The sequence below is a fragment of the Tympanuchus pallidicinctus genome, unplaced genomic scaffold (assembly GCF_026119805.1).
Source record: "Tympanuchus pallidicinctus isolate F22 unplaced genomic scaffold, pur_lepc_1.0 scaffold3, whole genome shotgun sequence".
Lineage (NCBI taxonomy): Eukaryota > Metazoa > Chordata > Aves > Galliformes > Phasianidae > Tympanuchus > Tympanuchus pallidicinctus.
In genome coordinates, this window is record NW_026294747.1 from 76,061,012 (window position 1) to 76,079,084 (window position 18,073).

The window sequence follows — 18,073 nt, forward strand, 5'->3', positions numbered from 1 at the left end:
ACACTGATTTATTGCGCTGTGGTGAGAGGAAATGACCTCACATAGATAATGATTGCAGGCAAAAATTACCATTTTTTGCATTCCAATAAAAAGGGCTCTCCCACTGTGCACTGCTACAAAGCAATGTGTTCCACACTCTGGGTGGAGCTCCAAAAATGCCTTGTTGTCATTAGCTTGCCTTTCTCTTCACTTGCCTCACTAATTCATAAGTTAGAATCCACATATTTGCTATGAAAGTAAAGTTTTGTTCTAACACATTTATCCACAGCATGAGATTAAAAAGAGTCCTTCACAGATGGCATCTACTGTGAACTACTTTAAGATCACATGTAAAAAAAGGACTGAAGTGTTTATATGTAAAGCTTTAAGATTCTCTCACCAATAAAAGACGTCTTTGCATTTCTTCCACCAAGTACATTCCGAAATGTGCAGCACAGCCCCCTGCCTGCTCACTGACATGGCATTTGAGCTTCAGATTAATGTCCTCCCAACTGTTTTTCTGACAAGACGCTAATGAACCAGCCCGAGCAGCTCTGCCTGGGAGGAAACTCATAAAACAAGAATTGGAGATCTGGTCCATAAAGAGAAATCGCCCAAACTTTATATCTAGTCCATCAAAGCATTAACAAAGATTTCCAGGAGAAACAAGAACTCTCAGAGGAGCTGTGTTTCTTTCTCTCAATGGTACCTTGTAAGTTTGCTCATTTCTGGCCTTTAACCCTTCTCAGTAGAGTAATTGAGAGAGAGTTATTGAGAGAGAGTTATATAACACCTCACCAGCGAGTTACCTGACATGATTTGCTCACAGTCCATTTTCTGATGAACAGTCTCTGGCCCCACTACAGTATGTGCTATCAAAACAAGTAGTATCTGATATTAGTTTCAAACAACCAAACTGACGAGATGAAGGGCCATCGCATGGGATTTCCTTGTTTCAGTTAGGACATGGTCTAAGAGAAGCAGGCAAATGCTTCTCTTCTCAATTTCTCAATTTAAAAAAAAAAAAAAAAAAAAAGAAGAGAAAAATCTATTTCATCACAAACCAGTGAGGAATTCATAGTAAAGCAAGAACCGGAGCTTATATAAGAGACATTACACACCTCATTAGGGAATTCAAAATATTTGACAAGGCAAAGCCTGTCAAGATCTGTAAATAAAGTATGAATGTGGGTGCTTCAGGGCAAAAAGCTGGAACAAGCAGATCCCAAACAATACAAAGGTGAGTTCAACTCTCCCACTTAAATCTTTTTAAAACACTTTAAAGGTTCCTGAGTTTCTTGGTGACATTCTGTTCATTCAGCACAGCAAAATGCTGAGCAAATGACAAGGGATGGAAAATCTGATGGTGCAGACTATAGCAAATATGCCACAGTAAAGTAATTACCTTTGAATGGTAAGTGCCAATGTGGAATATAAAGTTATCTCACTGATGCATGAGTGAATGCGAGAGGAATTTATTAGCATTTTTTTTATAGAGAATAAATACAGTCTTGCTTATAAATTAGCAGCAAAATGTTGTTGATGAACAAAAGCCTAATGTATGGAAGTCTCTCCTTGAATCTCATGTTTGCAGGGCTGCCAGGTCCAGCTATGTGATCCCTGCTCCCATGAGCTCTGCTACTTCAATGGGACAGCTAAGGACTGTCCCATTGCAGACCTAGACTCAAAGCCTACAGATTGCTCAGTGAGCAGAGCCAAAAGGAGGCTGGAGAACAGCACACTCACACCCTTATGCTATCATTTCTAGACATCACAAACAGCTCCTGATCTCCCAAAATGTCACTGAAACCGAGTTTACGGAGATTTGCTGAGAGCTCAGCTCAAGGGCACTTTTTGAAGATGAGGAGCTCAACAAAAGTCTCCAATTTGCAAAATGCTAACCTGCTGCAACTTAATACAAGCAACAATTTTAAAGAACTGACAAAGGGCAAACTAACCAATGAAACTGCCTGTTTTATTACTGGTGGAGAAAATGAACCGTCTTCACTTGTGATATAGTTTTTCTTTCCTGAGCCTCATCTCTGTACAAATCACAGCAATACACAGCAGACAACTGCAGCACAGTGTAAGACACACTGCAGCAATTTTAACATGTTGTGCCAACTTCGTTATATTCACCTAGCTAATCCATTTAGGCTATTAGCAAGCTAACACTTCTGTACTCACAACTCTCTTGCAGGATGTTACCACTGAGACTAATACAAAAATTAAGAGCAAACACTCTGTCCTCTAGATAAAGGTGAATGATCTAGCCAAAACAAAAACCCTGACAACGCACTGGACTTGCAGTACAGATTTACTGCAATTTATCTGTATCCTGTGTAATAGCAATCAGAGAAATGTTTGCTTCAAAGGCCATTATATTTAGATAGAGACAGAGAGAGGGGTATGCACCAAACAGCAGAATAAAATGAGCACACTTTTTTTTCTGTAGGCAGATTTGTGAAAGAAAAGCCTGAGTATCATTGCTAATTCAAACCTGATAGCCCAGCTCATCCCTCTTGACAGAGATCAAACTCCTCAGGATGGTAACCCTGATGGGGGAGGAAAGGAGCTTATTCCAGACGATTGCCTTGTCCTCACTCTTTCTTCAAGACAAGAAATACAGACAAAATAATTTTTTCCCATAACGAAGTTGGAAGATGGAATACTGAGGAAAAAAGTTGATGGCCTAATATGCACTATTCCATACAAAACCCCAAAGACACAGATGCAAAATTGAACCTATAAGTTCTTTCCTACAGGCAGCCAGCCACTCATCCATAGACCTTCTGGATCAGCACTACCCCTCCTCAGGCGCTGCAGACCAGCACCAGCTCAGGCCCAGTGGTGAGGCACCCACAGGGCTGATGGGCAGACACATCACATCTCTGCTTTGCAGCACAGCCATGAGCCCCCGTTCATTCTGAGATCCTTTCATGAATGTTTGTCTGATTCGGTTTGCATTTGACTCTTCACAACCATTGAACTGATGCTTTCAGAAAACTATCCACATTAAGTCTTACACTTTTTCCTGAGTAGTACTAAGGAATTAAATCAAAGAATCACAGATTGGCTTTGGTTGGAAGGGACATAAAATCCACCCAGTTCCAACCCCCCACTGTGGGCAAGGCTCCAACCCATCAGCTCTGGCTGCCCAGGGCCCGATCCAATCCAGCCTTGAATGCCTCCATAGACGAGGCATCCACAGCTTCCCCAGGCATCAGTGCCAATACCTCACTGCCCTCCAAGCAACAAATTGCCTCCTAACATCTAACCTAAGTCTCCTCTTTTAGTTTAAAGCCATTCCCCCAGTCCAATCACTGCATACCCTTATAAGGAGTCTCTTCTCAAATCCTTTACTGTGAATCTTTATACCTAGAGGTTTTCAGTTTGGGTTGGGTTTTTGTTGTTGTTGTTTGTTTTTTGCTCTATAATTACTGACACTGAATTTTGTTTGCCATTTTGTTAATCAATTGACTCTGCAACTCCTCTTGGCTAACATAAGGCTATTCTGAGAAACTGCTGTTTTTTATCTGCATCATCAATCATTTAGTTATTCACCTCTTCTTCACCTGTCCATTATGTTACAAGACCAAAACCAGATAATATCCCACAAATAACCTCCCTCTCTTTTGTCCAGCTACTTCTGTCTTTTAGTCAAATAAAAGAATTTTTCCCATTTCTTTCTCTCTCAAAGCCTGACTTCCTCAGAGCATATTCTTACAACAGCCTTGTGCCTCCTGCCTGCCCTGCTCATACTGCACTAACGTTAATCCCTTCATCAGTGAGAGACTTGCCAGCAAAACCTGGGTGCACACTGGGGATCAAGCTATGTCAGGATTTTGCTCTTACATACACATTCATGAAACTGCAGAACACAATGCTATCTCTGTCAAAGACCTCCAAAAGCCTTTCAGGTTTTTCCACATTGTGTATTGTAACTGCAACAAAGCTTTCTTTTTGTCTGTGAGACTTCACCCTGGCTGTCCCTACATCTCTGTGTTTAGGAACATCTGTGGTAGCACATCCTATTTTGCCATCTTTGGCCAGTGATGGACACTATGATGCATAGAAAGAGCCTTCTTATGAGTGAAAAGATTGCTCCTTCTAACTTCCACTATCTTTATAGTAGCTTCTCCTGATCTGCTTGATATGAATGTCAGACTCGCTAATCCATCAGTTTCCAGTTTTTCAGATTGACCCTCAATTCTTTTTTAAAGACTGGTATCCCATTTGTAGCCTTTTTTGTTGTTGTTGTCATTAAGTGCTTTATGCAGTAACTCAAATGGGACTGTAGTTTTGCACCAAAATACACAAAGCTCCTGCATGAATTTCTTCTTGTCCTGGGAACTGCTTAGATTCATTTTACTGACTTATTCCAAACCCTTCCTATGGATGCTTCAGTTTCTCACAGTTCCTCACATTCATCTCCTGCACAGAATGATCCCAATGTCCAAATCATTTTTGCAACTAGCACTAACTGAAAGACATTTTTAGCTCTGCTGAAATGTCTTGTCTTCACAGAGTTCTTTTTCTACACCTTCATCACATATTTGCCCTTTTCACTTTTTGTCCATCTTCCTGCCTTCATGCTTTTGAGAAAGGTGTTATAGCAGCCTTCATACATTTAGATTTCCCCTCTAATTCTTTGTTGTTTTATTTTATTTCAGTTCAACACCCAACTTGGTAGAGGTTACGTTTTTCCTATTTTAGTACAGATAAGCCTTCCATTTTTTAAAAGATGTCTTTAATGTCATTTAGCAATTTCCACTGCCTTGATGTCCGACCACAACAGAATTTTCTTTTCCTTTCAGTCTTCTAAAAAAACTGATCTGGTAGGTGGCATAACTCTACTGCACATTTTTAAAATAGCCTTCTGAAGCAGACTCAGTGCTGCCAATAAACACTGCAGCTTTATTTCTGATTTCCTTTATACTGAATTACTGTGGTCCTACTTCCCAAAAATCCTAAGTGAGCTGCATGTATCATCTCAGATTCCAGTTTTCAATTCTTAAGCAACAACACCAATTCAGATCATCTCATGCAAATGACCCCACTGACACGGGCTCTCATGAGAGGCTTAGATAAGGTCAATGGACTGGCATGAAGAAGGTCTTTGAGGACCTGAAATATTCATCCTAATAAAAAAGAAAATATTTTTTCCATATAGCTTTTTTGTGCCATCAGTGTCTGTCAGCCTTCCACCCGATTTGAGACATTTGCACACCACAATGATAACTTGCCTCTAAATCGCATAAATTAGTCATAGCCTCATTATCCAGACTTATGGAATATTAATTCTTCAGGGAATTAAGATTCAAAAATTGTTATAAGAAAAGGACATTTGTAATTAAGAACAAAATTTAACCTTCTTCTAAACAATAAGTCTGTTTTCCACATACTTACGATAGTTGCATCTCCCACATGCATCCTGAATCTCTTCACAGAATCACAGAATCGCAAGGTTGGAAACAACCTGCAAGATCATCTAGTCCAACCTCCCTCCCATTCCTATTAGTACCACAAGCTACTAAACCATATCTCGTAGCTCCTCATCCAGGCGCCTCTTGAACACTGCCAGGGACGGTGACTCCACCACTTCCACTCCACTCCTTCCTTCAAAGAGCAGCTTAAAGAGCTGCATCAATTGTCATATCCTCAGGATTCACAAACCTGCTGTGGATTGGAAGAGGAGAAAGGTTTAATCATGCAACTCATACGCTTCAGTGTCTCTTCCCAACCTGTCTGAAGGCAGCTGCCATCATTGTGCAAAGGGAGAACAGCTACATCCCACAGACCAACATGAATCACGTAAGTGCTCAGCAGCACAGAGCAAGAGGAACCCACTTCTCTGATCCACACTAGGCATGACATATATGCACCTGGGGAGACAGTGAAGGCCACACCAGCAGCTTGGAGAAACCCAGGAAACCTTTGTGCCGAAGATGGCCCTGAGAGAGGAGGCACAGCAGCTTCACAGCTCCTCCAGGCCAATAAGTCCTGCATACATGAATCCCTGAGCAAGAAGCAGCAGATCAGCAAGAAAAAAAAACTAGAAAGTGACTTCAACCTTATAAGCCTTAGTTGATCTTTCTTCCATAGAATCTAACAGCTCAATGTTCTAATAGTTCTAATGGGCTTTGTAGTGTGATGCTGTTTATTTTTCTTGAGAGAGCTGTGCTTCACAGTGGTCTTTGTCTTCTCCTTTGTTTTAGGCACAAACAGGGTCAAATTCTGGCTTGCTAAAAAACAAAATTTGAAATAGCAGCTTATACCACACTGGCCAGATGCAGCAGCCAACAAATCCACCTCTTACTTTAAAACTGAAATATCCAACCAAAACAACCACCACAAATGCAAGGGGTGGGTCTAGCAATCCAGAAGGAGCCTGCTACTTTCTTAAGCTGATTTGTTCTGGGATGTCAGCAGTGTGTGTCCAGTGCTGTCTGAGTATCTTTCCCTGCTATGCACCCAAGGACACACAGCAGTGGCATATCCTAAGCAGGTGCATGGCACTTGCCAGCTGGAACATGGATGACTTTAAGGTGCCCAAGTCAGGTTTACAAGCATCCCCATGCCTCTGGACTTTGATTTGCAAGGAGAGACAATGAGGAAGTTGTTTCAACTGCCCACACAAGGCAATGTCAAAAGCATGCCCCAGTGGGTTTCAGAAAACATCACTGCAGTTTTGCACCTCTTGCAGGGCCAGGTCTCTTCAAGAAGGCTTTGGTTGTTTCTTTTGAAATTTATCTCAGACATCAGCTGAGATAAGAATGGGAGCTGTGGATTTACTCATCTTAACATCTAAATAGCACGGAAAATTAAAATTCATGTTGTAAGGAGCCCAGCTCAGCCTTTAACAAAAAGCTCCTAATGCAATGCCAAAATGACTCTACTGGGGAGGAAAATGCAGCGTCACAGGATTGGTGAAGAGATTTTATCTCTTCCATTGACAAAGGGATAGGACATATTTCAAAGAACAATGAAGGGAACAAATTCGTAGAATCATTAGAGTTGGAAAGGACCTTTAAAAGCCATCTAGTTCAACCCCACCTACAATGAACTGAGACACCTACAGCTCTATCAGATGCTCAAAGCCCCTTCCGGCCTGATTGTGAATGTCTTCAGTGACAGGGCATTCACCACCACTCACCTGTGCCAGTACCTCAATGCCCTTATCGTAAAAGCTTTTTCCTTATATACAATCTAAATCTGCCCTCTTTTAGTTTGAAACCACTTCCCATTATCCTATCTCATCAGATCCTGCTAAATAGTCTGTCTCTTCTTTTCTTACAGGCTCACCTAACCGCCTAGTAAAGCACTTAAAGTGAGGCTGCTCAAGAATTCTAGAAATCACAGCAAAGAAATTATTTTCAGAAGTTTATCCTGAACATTCCCTCAACAGTTTTATTCCCTCACTAATAGAAAATCCATCAGGGATGTCATTTTTCAGTCTTAAACATATTTTCATGGTCATGCTGCAGGTAGACTACCAAATGTTTTTAAGATGAAGCTGTTTTTACACTTCAGTGTGACTACAGGAGTGACAAACACCACAGGTTACAACACACCGACCTTACCTTTTTCAAAATCAAATCAATTGCACAACAGGTCATACGTTCACAGATCTGTAAATACAGAGACTCTGTAAACAAATGACACAGTTCAAGACTCATTGTGAAAGAATTCCCTTAAAATTAAAACTTCAATTCATATCCTAGGAGTTAAAATACAACATCTCTGTTTATAAATTACAACCAACTTTTCTTCTCTATGGGCAGCCTGTGGTTCATAAGCTCTGCAGGAGATTTGAATAAAAATATATAAGTAACAAAATACGTGAGAAAAACCAACACAGAAAAAGGAAACAATAAACAAATACCCTAGTATCCCAATGAATGAAGGAGAGAAGAAAGAAAAAAAAAAACACGTATATACATATATATCTCTTCACAGAGATCTTACATATGTTTCTACAACTAGCTGAGCATAGCTTTTTCTGTTGATAAAAGATCCTTTAATTGATTTCATTTGAACAACATCAGGTGGGTGATTAAAATACTTATTAGGGATCTGTCCCTCTCCTGTCAAGGCTGATTGCAGCTGAATCAGGTTGATAGTGAACCTCTCCCTGAGGTGGAAATGATAATGCACTGCTTGATTGACTCCCTGGGTCAAACCAAGTGGTACAAGCCATGCTGCAGACTATCTCCCTAGCTGGCATATAGTATTAGCTACTCTTCAATGCAAAGTATATTTATTATTCACTGCCAGCTAGCTTTCCATGACCAGAGAAATAAATCAGACACACAGAGAAATAGAGAAAGTATCAAAGAAAATCACAGTAAAGGTGGAAAAATGAGAAGGGAGGAAAGAAAATAAACACTAACATATGAGCTTAATCACATTTGCTTACCCATTAAGAACTAATTTTTCTCCTGGAAAGACTTCTTTCTCAACACCCACTTGTATTCTGCTCTTGTCACACAAGCATGGAATACTTAACCAGCAGCTGTGAGCAGGGCCACGTGCAGGGCCTTGGTCTTGCATGTCCTGCGCTCGTGTGAACCTTCTGGGGAATGAAATATTTAAAACCAATGTTGTTACTTTATTGTCTAGAATCCAAAACAGGATATTGCAACTATTGCAGTGAAAGTGGGAGTTTTATAGGATAAATTTAAACAACGTATTTCAAAGATGTTCTCTCTAGAGAAGGTTTTTGCCTATCTGAAACCAACTTGCTGGTTAACAGAGAGATTATGACACTTGTACCCAAATGGAAAGCAAGCAAATGCTGGGAAAAGACCTCTATTAAGTCAAGGCAATCAAGAAGTAGAATAAAATATACTTTTTACAAGGAGATATCTCTCATGTGAGGTTCTAAATTCAGTTGGTGAAAAAACATAAATGGCAGCAAAAAATCCCTTCCAACTCAAAAGATTCTGTGATTCTAGAATCATTCTTTCTGCAGTTGTGGACTATGGTCTGCCCTGGGATATGGAAGACTGTCCACTCCCAAAATGCTGTTTGCATCATATGAAACAACCTGTCTTTTACTGGAACAGTTCCCTTGTGCCAAGAAGAATATGGTATCTTTGCCTATCTCACCAATACTTTTAGATGGCATCTGTATCAACAAGAAAATAAGAAAGCACTGAGAGTTGGACTTGATGATCCTCATGGGTCCCTTCCAACTTGAGATGTTCCATAATTGCTGCAAACTACTATGGGGGCCTTTATGACTGCTGCTTTGAGCTTTGGTGGCAATGGATGTCTGCATAGGGATTCCAAATTCCAACAAAACAAAGTTCCTGCAAGTTGAAAGAGTGGCTGAGCTGAGGGTGTTTGTTTGGAACAGATTTAAACAGCATCACAGCAAATTTGGAGTGAATTGTAACCAAATCAAAGCTGAGGACAAAAAGTTAACTGGTAGAGAGAGGGCAGAGGAGACCTGGAGTGCAGCAGAGCTTCCATGAGGGCAGACATGGTGATGCAGCAAATGGTGCTCAGGAGTAGCTGAAGAATAATAAGCATCAGAGAAGAGTCAGTGCCAAATGACAGAATAATGCCCTTTCATCTCCACATTCAGGCATGGCTGACTGGTATGTAGAATGCCAGTTTTTCAGAAATCCCATTTACATTCTGAGACATTGCAATCCCCTGGGCAGGTGAACTGACCTCACTTGGGCTTGGATCACTGCTTGTTGACAGCTCTGTTGAAAGAAACTCATTTCACGAAGGAATTTCTGAAATGCAGCCAGCCATCACTGACCTTTCTATTAAAAACAACATTAAACTCATTCTTGAGCTCAGAACTTCTTGAGAAAAAATGCAAACTGCACATTTCTCAGGGAAGCAGATTCTAATAAAAACATGCATTGTAACATTTGGCTTTTGACTATCTATCTGTCTCCAGGACTGGAAAGTTGTTTGAACCACAAACTTGGTGCCTATGTACAATTAGTGGTAATTGTTCAAGTTTTCTAGCACTATCCCATCAGCAAACTATGAAACACAGCAAAACTAATAAATACTCTGAGAAGAAATGAGACAGGACATGTAGTTGGACATCACAAGTTGATCCCTCATTCAGTAGGCACTAGAAAGCAATTGCCATCAGAGGGAACAGAAGGACAAACAGCAAGCAGTACTCCTGGATCTTCACTCCAGTGCACATTCCATCTCATCAAACCCCATCCCATCTCATCATACCCAGCCCATGCAGAACACAGCAGGGGAGCATTCTTGAGGAATCACCAATGACAAGGCAGGCTGCCAAACTAAGGCCTCTAAAGAATGAACAGTAAATAAGTGCAAGCAGAGATTTGTTTTCTATCATTCATCTCCTACTGAACACTGTTTTCTACCATCTGCAACGAGTAAAGCCACTCCCTCAGCCTAGGAAACCGCAGGAAATTCATCAAATGAGGAAATAAAAGAAAACCATTTTTTTTGCAAAGCAGATAACTCCTTAAGTTTGGTAGACATTGCTATAATTTTGTTTTTAATGGCAACATATTTGTTTAGAGCAAGCTGGCATTGAATGTGGCACAAGTGGTTCACATATAATGAGTGCTGATCAGCTGAAAGCCCTGGTTCACATATAATGAGTGCTGATCAGCTGAAAGCCCTGAGAACACCAGCTTTACAATAGTCCTCCTAGTGCAAATTACCTTAATGCTCCATTACTCTTAAGACCACAAAAGTCCAGGTAAAAGGCTTCTCCTTCAGCTTCACAGTTTTCTCTCTCTGTTCCAATTGAAACATAGTGTTCACTATATTCCTCTAGAGATTTTTTAAAGTGAGACATGAAAAGCAAAAACAATTAATGTCTAATGAATGACATTTCCCCCTTTCCTCCCAGTTACCAAAGTAAGTTTCCAAGCATTAGTTCAATTTAGCCTAATAGTAGCAAATGCTAAGACCATTAGGCAATATAGAGGGAACAAGGAGTCACAATGTGTTACAGCTTATTAAAGTGCCTTTAATGCTACCTTAAAAGCTCGTGATTTCAATAGGTCTGGAATGTTACGTTAAAAAAAAAATTAACTCAAAAGGTAGATTTTTTTTATTCAGTGGATCTTGTGTACAACACACAATGACATCTTAAGAACGTTCAGAAATGAAGTCTCTACAGGAGCAGAGAGATTCCAGGAGCAAGGCTATTAGGCATGGTGGTAACAAGTACAGCTAATAAGACTGACAATATAAGGATTTACATCCTCTTGCAGACAGAGTTCTTTCTTTGGGAGAAATAAAAATTCCTCCTCTTTTGTGTTCCTAAATTTGAGTTCTCTGCTTAAAAATTTATTTTGATTCTCATTGCTCTTGTTACGTGCTTTTCTTTTAAGGAGAAACAACTGGTTGAATCTGAGAGACAGACATAGCATTCATAACATGGGTCTACAGCTGCCTTCTGTTTGGAAAGCTTAGTTTAGCAGATTTAATGTTATTATTAATTTATTTGCATGGGCTTGGTAGGTCTAAAGTTACATTACACCCCCAAAAAAATATATTTCCATTTCAATTTTATTTCTCTTTTATCCAACATTCCCTCCAGGCTGAGAGAGACCTTAAAGCTAAAGGTTAAAGCTGACATTTATGGCCCCATATTTTTGTTTATATTTGCACATAACCACATAAAAATGAACAAATCTCATTTCCATATACACTTGGATGCAACAGCAATTTTCACCAGCACTTGGTAAGCAGAAGACAAATGTTTTATTGTTAGTACTCCAAAAATGGTGATGACAATAATTTGACCAACCTTTTGAGCAGGATAAGACAGACGGCAGAACCCTCCATGCACTATGCAAATTTTAAAAGTGTAATTAGATGATCAAAATTCAAATTAAGTTGTAGAGCACATCATTTTCTTCTCACAGTATTGCTGATTATCAAAATGTTTTGCATGGATACACTCTTTTATGATGCAGTCAAATAACTCATGGACTTTAAAATTCAAATCATAACTTCAGTTTTTAGCATTGTTACAAATATTGAAATACATTGGCCACAGTGAAGAAATCATTCTCCACCAACTTATAATAAATATTTGCTATGTGTATTTTCCATTTCCTGTTCAAAATCCAGTAAGCGCCCCACCACATTTGTTTTTAAAACATTTTATCTCAACACTTGCACTTTCTGCCACAAGACCTCCCTTACCTACATTGTGAGTGTTGTGTACATATTAGAATAAGAGGCTTTATTACCAGATTAGTATTTCCTCTTTGTTCAATCTGCAGATACGCATAGCTTTCAATTCAAACTGAACACATCTGCCAAAAACCTCATGCCATCAAGACTAGTCTCTCTTATGTACATGCAATGGAGAAAATAAAGAAATTATTATTTTTTGTGGTTAGTTGCTAGCCCAACATGGCTTTTTGTTGGTTTTGGGGTGGTTTTGTTTTTGTTTTTGTTTTTTTTTGTGGCAAACATAATTCACTGGATCATTTCAGGCAGTATCAAGAAAACACTTGCAAGTAAGTTCAATTCACAAAGAAGTCTTTATTACACTTCCATTTGTCTGTGTCCAGCTGTTGAATGTCACTGATTTGCTTATCCCCACAAATGGCTTCATTCATTCACAGGTTTCCCAGCAGAGACATAAATCACAGAATCGGAAGAGACCAGCAAAAAGACAAAGAAGGCTGTATCACTTTCCATGGTTTTACTGCTACTCTTTCTTTCACATCACTCCTCTCAGCTGCAGTACTTGGATTTGGTGCCCATCTGCAGCATGAAGGACCTAGACAGGGAACATCATCCCCAGGTACATCTCCCAGCTACTCCAAAGTACTATGAACACTTCCTCTGTCATTAATTACCACACAATTCCACACAAAGTTTTGGTTGCATGAAGCGAGACCTTTACACGGGTTATTTTATATAACAATACATAAAGCATGCTTCACCTTTTCCCTCAAAGATGGATCCTGTCCTTTTGCTGTGCATTAGGGTTGCAATGCTAAGTTATTCTATCTCAATAAGTAGTCATTGGCATTTTTCATTGGAAACAAAACTAAGAATATTAGGCAAACTACTATACTAGCAAATAGAAGAGGTCAAGGCTCATCCTCTGGCCTTGAGACCGAAGGACAAAGTGCAGCTTTCATCTCCTGCCATCTGGGATCAGTGCCCAGATGAGGCAGAGCCCTGGGTTGGATCCAAGCACTGCTGGGGAAACGTGCAAGTTGGCACATGCCAAAACTGTGCCAGGAACTGAACTAACAATCTGGTTATTAGCCCAGGCTTAGATCCTGGCATTAGTTAGATTGTAAGTGTTGCCTTAAAGGCCTACAAAATCTATGGAATGCAATAAGAGCAAATACGTTTTTTGTAACCATTTTGTCATGCATCATCTTGATTAAAAGATTAAAATAGTTGCCTTGGAGACATTCTTCTAAGAAGTTTTACCATGTATGCTTGCAAATTCTCAGCTTCCACGCTGAAAATAACTAGTCATCTACATGGAGAAAGAAAGCCCCACTGACAGTATCTTAGAATAAGCTCGAGAGAAATGGAGAAAGCAAGGAAGACACAATTGGTGTGGCAGCAAACAGGCATGGAGCAGCTGCATGACAGCTAGATGACGGTCTGCTGTCAGTCCGTATTAGTAGAAGAGGATGACGGGTGCAGGAATACCAGTAGCTACAGGCCAGGTGGGATCACAAGCAGTTTGCAGCCTACCCCATAAATGATTGCTTGCCACCTGTTAGTCAAGCTGTACTACTTGTTTGCTTCTTCCAAATTAAATCATAGAGAAATGATTAACAGAAAATTAACATGACATTACATTGGGGAAGAACTATAGCTTCTAACTGACATTTCTCTGTTCTGAATGCTTGGATGTAAGTTTCAGAGTAACTTTTGATATTAATAATTATATCATTGTAATCATCTTACCCTTTCATTAGTATTTCATCTTACCTTCATTTTACTCAATTCTGGGCCAGCAGTTTTCAAATAAATGCCCTCTGGAAATTTACTACTATTCCATTGCTCTTTTGTATTGCTCTAGAAATCTGGTCTTTTTCTTCTTTCATCAGGCCCAAATCCACGTTATTTTTTTCTGTAGAGCTAAGCAAGACACCAAAAAAAAAAAAAAAAAAAAAAATTCTTTGTAATGCTAAAAAGATCAAAACCCTGTCCAGTTTTTCCTCAGTTTAGGATATTTCAAAAACTTAAATCATGTTACTTTACAAGATGAAAGTACAACAAACAGAATGTGTCTGCTCCCACCACTATTACTTTTGCCCTGTCTGTTCTTCTCTTGTATTAAAGCAAAGCATCCCACTACTTAGCAATTACAAGTTACAGAAAGAGGAGTCATCCAAAGAGTAAACAAGACTCCCACTGTAGCAGTTTATTTCCATAGTGATAAGCAAAACCACCTGGTAGGAAACAATTTGTCCAAGCAATAGCATCAGTATCAGTACTTAGGTTTATTAACTACCTTACCTCCCTAGCAGTCTCAAATCATCTAGCCTGTACAGAATGACTGTTATTTAAAAATTTAAAAAAAAAAAAAACCACACAAACAAGGGAGAGCATTTAATATATATATTATTTCATTACCCAACCATTTCTTGCCTTTTTAGTTTAAAGGAAGAAGATATTTTTTTCTCTCAAAAAATTTTAAATGGAGACATTAGAGAATCTTTCAGCCGTCAAACCAAAGGCCACTATATCAACTTTTGTAGCAAGGACAGCACAGAGAAAACCCATGAAACCTCATGCACGCACAAGCAGATTTGTGTTGAAAACTTACTTTCCATGCAGGAAACCCAGCAGCCTCTTGCTGATCCTCAGAGGTAATGGTTAGCTGGGGAAAACATATTTCGAGGTATGAAAAACTCAAGTGAATCACACTTTAGTAATCATGCAGGATGCATTTTGATACATGACAAAGCAACAGATAATGAAGAATTGTTAAGATGAAACTTCAGAAAAATACCAGATCTGGCTAAAAGACAGACAATCTAAAGCTTGTTTTTCATTTGTTCATCATTCTATTAAGTTAAAGAACTGTAGTGTTATTTCTGAACCTGTAATTACTGTCAGCAAGGTATTTTGACCTATGATAAGAACTTGTTTGTGTGCGTATATACATATGTGAGTGCATGCATGGATGCATTTGCACTGGATAAATGTCTTTAAAAGCCCAGATAAACATCTTAGGACACATACTACTTACAGGCTTTATTTTCAAAAGTGTAGGTGCCACAACATCAGCTATAAAGGTGCGTCCCCAGCAGTAAGTTGGTATTTCAACTAAACTATTATTTTGATTTTTTTGGAACATAAAAGTCATTTGGCTTATTTCAATCATCTGCTACAACTTGTTTTTTACTTCTGCAAGCTCCCAGAAGCACAGACTGGTTTTGTTACCTGTTTACACAGTGCTTACCATAGTCTTTGTCATGACCCACATACATGGTACTGTACCTAGCATACATAGGCATGTCATCTCTGATGAATTTGATGTCACATTTAGGCACACAGCTAAACATCCCTGTAGGTCTTGAACGACTCCAACTGTATCTAAACTGAAATTACAGAAAACTGTTCCCATATCTTCTGTTCAGATCAAGCCTGCACCTTCTCTGGAAGATCTGGGATCCCTCAGAAAAAAATGTGTATTTTTCTTCTTAACTAACAAAATATTCTTCTAAAGTATAAGATCTTCAAGAACAGTGGTTTTAATAACATTTCTGGAAATATTACACCTCTGAGAATTGGATGATGCCCCTTTCCCCTCAGGTTTCCTCCAGGAAAGTGCCTGTGTTTTCTTGTTTCTCTTTCCCAGGACTTCTCAGGAATTTCTCTTACTAGTAAAGCCTAATGAGATCATAAGTAGGAAGGCAGCCTCACTTAAAGAACAGCAGATACTGTACTGCTCCATTCACAGAACATTCAGCTTAACAGTTGACATGCCCTGACCCTCTACAGAGCGATATATTTTTGAACAATACAGAATAGAAGGAATAATGTCTTCTAAACCAACAGGATTAAGAACACAATAGGAAGATATTGAACTTTCCCAAGCCATGACTATCACATAAGGCAGAAGCATGAGATATTTAAACTCCATGTGGGCATTGTGCGACTGATGCTTTAGCAAGAAGAATTTATATGTTCATCCTCCCACGTAAACTTCAAGATTAACACGTAGATCTGTCTCTGAAGCTGATTGTTTTGTTTCAAAAAGAAAATTTGTGCCCTTCTCATAAGCTTAAGATATTTTTGCCTGAGTAGTCCCTGTGAGACACTTTTGGAAGTGTCCACAGCAGATTTGCAGAGCAGAGCTTGGAAGCAGTCCCCACGGAGAACATCTCTTCTCTTGCATCACCTGGGCACAGCAGGACATATTGAAGTTCAAACTGCAATCATACTCTGCCCTGTGGTCCTATCCTCCCCACTGCAAGTGAGCTTTTGTTCGAGGTTTTTTTGTTTGTTTTTGTTTTTTTAAATAATAAACTGTTTGGAGAAAAGTCCTTTATGTAATAACACAGTCATGATCTCTATTTTCTTTATCATTTAAGAAAATGTAAGAGTATAATCCTTGCCCAGTGACTTCTACCAGCATAAATAAACTCATAGATAAAACCTGGCAGACTTGACCAGGCTACAAGATCAATGAATTAAGCTGTAGGTTTTTCAGATAGGGATCTTTGGGACAAGGATATAGGCATTAATTCTCACTTTAACTTCTAGTGTCCTGTGGACAGAATAATAACACATGAGCAAAAGCAAGAGAACAGAATACACAACAGTGATGTGTTCTTTGAAGATTTTCCATCTGTGCAACTTCATGGCAAAGCTATGTCCCTCCTTGTGTAGTCTTCATTTCTCTTTCAACCCAAGTGTCCACGATTCTTTGCACCTACATGGTTTTTATTAGGCAACAGGGCCAGTTCTGGAAGAACATCTTTGCACATCAAGTCTGGAGAATTATGTATTATTTGACTTGCATCCTTTTTGGACAGTCTGCTTCATATATGCTGGTCTAGGCCTAAAGTCCTCCAGACTTCAGTGCTAAAAGGAGTATAAAAAAAAAAAAAAAGCCCAGATGCACCAATCATAACCCACAAATAATAGAAGAGAGATGGAAATAAAGCTGAGCTCTGTATTTCACATCTCTATTGCCAAACACAGGCTGTGTTCAAATATCGATGACAAATGCACCAGACTGCTAACCTTGTGCCTCTCTTCAGTTATAACAACTACAGGCGCTCTTTTGCTTTGGATGTGTTGCTGCTTAAGCCTTTCTTATCCTTCCATTTGCATCAACTTCTGTTCTGGACTCAGTAATGTCTATCTACTGTATCACTCAGTGTAAAACATTCCACTTCTCAAACACTAGTTGCATTGTCCTTCTCACATCAAATGAGATAGACATTCTCTTGTCATTTAATTTTTAGTTTTATGACTGCAAGAGTGTTTAGCAATTTTCTGCTGCTTCTAGTAAATAATTCGAAGAAAACAATCATGGGCAAAACATAGAACAAAGAACTCAAGCAGGATAACTTCAGCCATTTATTGCTGCTACTAATTTTACTAACCTTCTTACCATAATTACTTATTGGCCTACTTACCCAGTTATCCTAACCTCACAGCCTTGACTTCCGCTGCACTTGGGATTCAGCGTTAGTAAAGCTTAAGGCTGCTACTGACATTAAGTGCAACCTAAAAATGAAACAGAGGAAGAGCAATCATTCAAATGATGTCATCCCAAAAAACGTCATTTCTTTGACAATAGTTCTTATCACTGTGAAAGTCCAAGGATGCACAGAATGGAGGAGGAACATCTTCCACAGACCAATTGCTACAGAAGGGATAATTCCCAGGCCTTTATTCAGCTTCTAAATAGGGCAGTGATGTTCAAAGCTAGTCGCAAGCTAAAGAAATTATTCTGAGTTCAGTTAGGTATGACGATTAGTTTGAACTGATCTGAGCAGTAACAGCTTTAAATTACAAGATGATAGGTTCAGATGAGATGATAGGGATAAATTGTTCACTGTGAGAGTTGTGAGACGCTGGCACAGAGAAGCTGCCCCATCCCTGCAAGTGTTCAAGGCCA

At 39.3% G+C, this 18,073-nt stretch overlaps 1 long non-coding RNA gene across 1 annotated transcript; it reads right to left on the reverse strand.

Annotated features, from left to right (window-relative positions):
* Nucleotides 1–12,371: 12,371 nt before the first annotated feature.
* On the reverse strand, nucleotides 12,372–17,709 carry LOC128086748 (uncharacterized). Its single transcript, XR_008209519.1, has 4 exons — nucleotides 17,589–17,709; nucleotides 14,762–14,815; nucleotides 13,921–14,070; nucleotides 12,372–12,739 (listed from the first exon to the last, which is right to left on the reverse strand). It is a non-coding gene; the product is annotated as an uncharacterized LOC128086748 (long non-coding RNA).
* Between the last annotated feature and the right edge of the window lie 364 nt (nucleotides 17,710–18,073).